Source organism: Aquila chrysaetos, chromosome 14, assembly GCF_900496995.4.
Source record: "Aquila chrysaetos chrysaetos chromosome 14, bAquChr1.4, whole genome shotgun sequence".
Taxonomy (NCBI): domain Eukaryota; kingdom Metazoa; phylum Chordata; class Aves; order Accipitriformes; family Accipitridae; genus Aquila; species Aquila chrysaetos.
In genome coordinates, this window is record NC_044017.1 from 31,002,111 (window position 1) to 31,008,478 (window position 6,368).

Sequence of the window (6,368 nt, forward strand, 5' to 3'; positions counted from 1 at the left end):
TCTGGAGGAGGAACAGGGATAGAGAGCAGGGCAGTACTTGGGCCTGAGGCGAGTGCCAGGAGAGACAGCGACTGGAGGCAATAAGCTGCAGGCACCGAGGTGTGCCTTCTGCCTTCTTGGCAGGTAAGGTGCGAAGGAGGGAATGCTGAAGGCTCTGGACAACCGCTGGTGGCAGATGGCTAGAGGAAGAGGAGAGGAAGAGGGGAGGAAGAGCTAGAGGGAAAAGGTGTGGCTGTGGAAGCTCGGAACCCTTGGGAAGGTAGGAGTGAGCGGTGTTCCCGCAGGAACTCAGAGAGGAAAGGATGGGGTAGGGCGGCCTGAGGAGTTTCCCCGTGGAAAGGAGATCTGGGAAGACAAAAAAGTGAGGAAAATTGCTGGGAAAAAAGGAGAGTAAGGTCATCAGATTCCTTTGATGAGCACTCAGCACAGCGCTGGGACAAGACCGTCACGGAGACAGGCCCTGGACCCAGCATCAGAGGCCAGATCCAGAACCAGTAGATGGGCCGTTCATGGATTTTCCCATCTCCTGGCAGGAGCAACGGGAAGGTGGACTTGGGGAAGTGTCATGGCCATCTCCAGCCAGCACCGGCTGAAGCAGCAGTTGTGCACATTTGCTCTTTAAAAGGGGAAGCACATGTATTAACCAGCCAGAAAGCAGTTTTGAAATAGGAAGTGTGTAGGGTACGCTGGTAGTTATTTCTGCTTTCCCATCAGTCTGTCAAATACAGAAATCCTGGGGATCGGGGTCGCGGGGGTCCAGCCTGTCTAACTCTGGTACAGACCTCGTGCCTCACCGCTGGGGCTCGCTGAAGGAGCCCTGCTACAGCGAACACAGTGCTATTCAACAAGGAGAGCGAGCTAGGTGTCTTCAAAGGCATTTAGAGGGGAGTCTGGGGCAACCAGGTCCTCCACGTTAAGCAGAGTCTGAGAGGGAAGGTTGACGAGTGGTGGTGCTAACTAATAAATTGACGAAACGCAAGATAATAAAATTTTTCTTCACTACAGGGAACAGACAGGGTCTCTTCACCCTTCTCTGTGCACTTCATCCTTCCTGAGAAAGTCTGTCTCCATCATTGTGTCTCTCAGGGTTAGAGAAGAAAGATGCTCCTCTGCTCAGGATGCTGGCCTAGATCTGGGGTGTGCTTCCATCTGTACCATCAACTTCCTCAGGGCTGTTTCAGCCTCAGCTCAACGATGCAAACACTTTTCTCCAGTTGCTCATCGTATCATCTCACCATATTTTCCTACTTCAGTGACTTCTCAATCTTTTGTTACACTTTTAAGTAGCCCTGGGGCTCTGCTTCAGTCATAGACCCACAAACTTTTTTCTAGCATGAGAGCACGACATGCTGGCCACGTTAGCACTCCGCTGGCGCAGGAAAATGCTGTGCCAAGGCGTTTTCCTGTGAGAGGAGCATTGCTATTGCAGCCAGATGTTACTAGGGTCTGAGTTAGCTTAGGAAATCCTCTGTTATAGGAGAAGCATGGATATATCCTCTGTGCCGTGTCAGCACATACTCACGTCTCATCCGTGAAATGTGTAGGAGGCCTGAAAACATACCCTATTCCAGTAAAACCATTCTCACTTTGATTTAGTTTCACCTTCTGAGAATCCAGGGAGGGGGAGCTTGATTTACAGTAACTGTTGGACCGAGATGAGAGCACAGTAGAATGGCTCCCAGTTCCAGGTGAGGCAAATAAATTCTCCTTTCCCACACCACGTTCCTTGATGAGCAACAGCAGCATTTCAGCAGAGTCACTGACTGGCTTTGAAGTGACCACAACACCGCAATTCCTTCTGCTTTATGCAAGGCACTGTGACTTCTTCCAGGGAATGCTTCTCGGTGTTGTCTCCTGAGGCAGCAGGCAGGTCTTTCCAAGGACCTGTCTGTGCTACTCCACAGCACTTTTTCTTTTCTTCAGGCTGGCAACACCTCACTGAATTTGCTTCCCCCTTTTTTTTTTTTTTTGCTAACGTCTTTCTCAGTGTCATCCTTCAGTTATGGAATAGCAAAAGTATTATTTAATTATAAGGAGCACATCTCAAAGAAATTCATCTGAGCTGTAAAGAGGTAAAAATGGTTTAGAAAGTGAATAAAACAGGCCTAGGAGAAGAGGGGCTGGTGACATTGGAGGTCTACCTCTCAGTTTCATTTTGCCTCGATGGAAAGGCCTTGACTAAAATAGCAGAGAAATGAATCCAAGAGGAACTGCTGCTGCTGCTGCTGCTTGGGGAAGTAAGGCGAGTCAAATCCTTTCAGATAAGTGACACGGGGACAACGGGAGCAGCTGTCAAAAATCAGTCCAGCTCAGCTCCTACAAATGTCCGTTGTCCAAACAGCTCTGAGCGCGTCCAGACCCTGCATCATTCCCAGCATCAGCAACACAGTGCTGGGCCACAAGGCAGGCACTTGAATAAAATTATGTTTTCACCTAAGAGCTGACACTGAAAGATGCTCCACAAGCATTTCATCCTGTTCCCTGAGCTCTCTCTTATAGTGAGCATCTGTCCATCATTCAGGCAGAATTCCTCATTTCCAAGTCCCAGGCAGACACAGGCAAGAAACTGGAATCAAGCTGCTCAGACTAGGGCAATTCGGGGCCTGAAGAGGAGGAGACCTCCAGGCACCAGAAAAATTTTTACTGGAAAGCAGCATCGAATTAAGGCCTCCGTAAGACTGCAATTTTTCACTCGGTTCCTCCTTAATCCTGATTTCGGCACTTTTTATGGGATCCAGGCCATTAGTGTCTGGCTCCCTTTGCACTGCACCAGTGGAAATGGGCACTGTCACCACAAAAATCTGTGCCATGGATATAACCCCTCGAGCTGGACACTGGGTTCCTTTGGTGTCTAACTCTTGCTGCCTTCTCGGGTCAGATTTCCCTGTCTATGTGGTGATCTGCTCGTACCACCGGTGCCTGCACCTACACGGGTACCCCACGGTATTTCCACAGATATTCACCCTTAAGTCCATGAGGGTCATAGAGAATCGGGCTCTTGCTCACCAGAACAGTTGGGCAACTCCTCAACCGCTTACAATTCTTCTGTATAAACCAGCTGTTTTTTCAGGCAGAAGGTGCTTTGGTACCCTTTCTCCTGTATAACCAGCACACTCAGGGATCTTATTTGGCCCCAAATGGCCTGCTGTCCAGCCCCACCCTTGGAGCGGTTGTTATTAGGCTGGTACTGGGTTTGGCTGCAAATAAATGAACCTTAAATGATATGCTGGCGGGAAATCTGCCTAGTGGGGAGAAAGAAAAAATACTTCCTTTTTTTTCTGCCTTAAGACATACTCAGTCAAAAGCCCCAAAATAAAAAACCTTTAGCAATTTGGTGGGGAAAAATAAATTTAGGGAGATGCCAGCATTTTGTGGAAGGTGAGGAATTGGCAGCTACCAAGCTGTAAACTTTCCTGAGCGTACGAGTGGTTACACCAACTAATGACAGCCATAGAGGTTTTTTCTAATTAAATCATGGACGTCTACACTGGCAAATTGTTAAGACTAAACGAGGCACAATTCTGGCCCATAGCAGCAAATACAGATCAGGAATTAGCATGGACATAGGGCCATTCACAACAGGCACATTGGATTCGGCAACCCTACGGTGAACAAAAGCGCAGAGTATTTGAACTTGGCCCATCTTGCACCATCTGCCCTCAGTACCAGCGACCAGACCTGGGCAAGTTTAATGTACTGGTAACAGATTTAACCTGCATTCTTATTTTTAATCTAGTCAAATGTAAAATATCATCATCCTTTGTTGACAGGATGGATGATTTACTCAATGCAGAGCTGCTTTTACTACTGCCAGTCTGGCACAGCTCTCTCCACACTCCACTAAAGCGTACACTACCCAAGCCTTTCTTGTAAATCTATTCCCTACCGCTCCTCTTCCTCCTTTACTGGTCAGATTGCCCTTAATGACCTCCTGGTTTTGCAATCTTTGGAAGACTTTTCAGTCTGTGGTCAGACAGATACGCAATGTGTGATCAAGCATGGTGCTTACATGTACAAAATGAAAGGGTCTTGTAGCTTTGTCCAGAATAGCGAGGGAGAGCAAATGCTCTAGACCAAAGGACACCAATGATTATGTCAATGCTGAACCACGTTAAGTACAATGGATATCTTACAGAGAAGACCTGGGGTGTTTTTCAGAGTATTCAGATTGCTGGCCTAAAAAGAAAACTGTATGAAGCAGCAGTTACAGAGCAAATGTGGGGAAATAGTGGTAAATTTCCTTTAAAAAAATTAAGAACATGGAAATAGGCACATCAAGAGGTGGAAGACTTCTGCTGAAGGAGTTTGTGTACTCTGTGTGCAAAACCAGACAAAATACCATTTCTCATAAAACACATAGATGTTTTCTTCTCTTAAAGTGAATGGGTGTGACAGACATCCCTGGAATTAGATGGGCCCATAAAACTACTTAATTACTTGACCCACTTGCTTACAGTTGCAACAAAACCTGTATTTGTGAGTCCATACTACGCCTGGCAATTAGTATTATTCTATTATTTACAGTAACAGCTGTATGATGTATCATGAAAGCTCCTGGCTGCAACACACTGCACAAAGTCTTAGCAAAGCACTTCCACCTCCAGACAACTCACAACTGAAACTAAGAGGAAAAATACAACAAATAAAGAAATAACTAGTGGAAAAGCACATAAAATTGTTAGCAGCAAGAGGGGGATATTGGTATTGTGTTCCTTTGAAAACCTGCTTCTATGGAAATTAGTAATAAAACTGTCTTGAGCTGACTTCTGCCAGTGGAGCGAGGCAGAAAGGTGCGACAACTCCCTTTCCTTCCCTAGCTGAAGAGTCACGTCTCTTGTGACTGTTCTCTGTGAAACATGTTCAACTTTCTAGCTAGCAGGCAGCTTATTTTGAACTGGCCCAACTCCTCGGCAAGACAGCCTAACCCTTCTATGTCTTCTCCTCTCAAAGAATTCACAGCTTCCACGTGTAGGGTTTTACTTCCTGCAAAGCAGTTCACTGCAGCCATATAGCTTTTGTTTCTTAAAAAGTTCTTACCTTGGATCTGCCTTATCATCTGGTTTACCCTCAGAAATGACCAAACTCAGTACTTATCCCTAGAGATACACTCAGGAAGAACCGAGTACTGATCTAAGAAGCTTAATGAGTCTCAAAACTTGATTCAAAGAACACGGCTAAAGGCACCTAGAGGGTTTGTAGCACAGAAGTCATCCCCTCCTGTCCAAACCACTTTTATCACCAAATACAAAATATACAGCGCATGCTTTCAGGTTTATCGTGGGTGCTTTCTGCTATCTGAGGATAGCAGCCGATAGGAAGAAGCTCTCACCTCAGCAACACTGAGAACACCTTGTGGCTACAGGTCTAGTCACCCATGCCTTGTTTCTCTCCAGAGAAGAGGGTCAGGGCGAACGGCCTCAGCGTGTTTCTGTGGTATCTCGTGCCGACACCAGCACACAAGAATGTGGTTTTGGCATGACCCTCCTCTAGACCTAACAGTCGAGAGCACCACCCCCTCAAAAGCAGCAAATTGCAGTCTCTGTTATTCCTTCCAACTTGTGACCAGCCTGTTGGCACCTCGCAACTTCGTCCTTCTTTCTTTAGCCTCAGCGGCAGAACATTTTAACTAGTTTTACTTGGATTATAGGTGTGCTGATGCTCTTGGGTCTTCCACTTTCCGCCAGCTCCTCAAACTCATCGAGGATCTTCTCTTGCTGCGATACACATTGTGGTACGCAACAATAATTAGTCAGGATAAGCTGTACAGGCTCGATGGAAACCTGGACTGGACTGAATGGATGTAAAATATCAACGCTTGACACATGAAATTCACTCTCTGACGCTCCCCCTCCTGCGTACCACTACTGTTTAGCAAGACTTGAACATTTGTGAAAAGCACAGCCAGAAACCAGATCAGCTCTTCTAAATTCATAAATAATGAAAAAGATGTATTCAGTTGCCCCGCAGGTTATCCCACAGAAGGATTATTCAAGTGAGCTCCTCTGTAAGCAGAAAATCCCTACAGCAAGGCCTTTCATGTGATTCAGTTAGACGTGCACCTAACTTAAATGAGAATTTACTCTTGCATAACATTAAATACAGTCAGCTGAATAAGCAGGCTCTTTCTCACCACGTCTTACCCTACATCAGTATCCGTTTGGTGATCTTGAGTAAGAGATTATGATCTTGCTTCTGAGCAGTAAGTAGGTAAACTTTTTGGCCACAGAAAAAATAGCTAAATGGAAGTTAGTGAGCTTACTAGTACTGTGAGCATTACCATGGAGGGGAACTTACACAGACCACTGATCTCCTTCCTAAAAGCTGGAGCTAGCAGGTGAGGGGAGGAAGAACACAGCACAAAATGAGAA